Raw genomic sequence first — 335 nt, forward strand, 5'->3', positions numbered from 1 at the left:
TCATTTCAAATAAGGTATGGGTATTCACAATCAATAAATGCAAGTTTATAGTCATAAGTACAGAGCAACAGGTAGCCTATAATATGTAAATAATGTAACTTAATTTCCTAATATTTTTAGAATACTGATTTTGATTCTACATATAATTAGAACCGTTATTAATGATGAATATAGCAACACCAATATAGATGTTTACACTTTTAATTATCTAATGCCATTGCTATTACTATTACAAATATCACTGGTTGTATTATCACTGTCTTTAGGATATAATTCGGATGCTATATATAAATAGAAAGGTCATATTGACTATTTGAACAACCATATCAAAATTT

The sequence above is a fragment of the Penaeus monodon genome, chromosome 22, assembly GCF_015228065.2.
Source record: "Penaeus monodon isolate SGIC_2016 chromosome 22, NSTDA_Pmon_1, whole genome shotgun sequence".
NCBI classification, from domain to species: Eukaryota; Metazoa; Arthropoda; class Malacostraca; order Decapoda; family Penaeidae; genus Penaeus; species Penaeus monodon.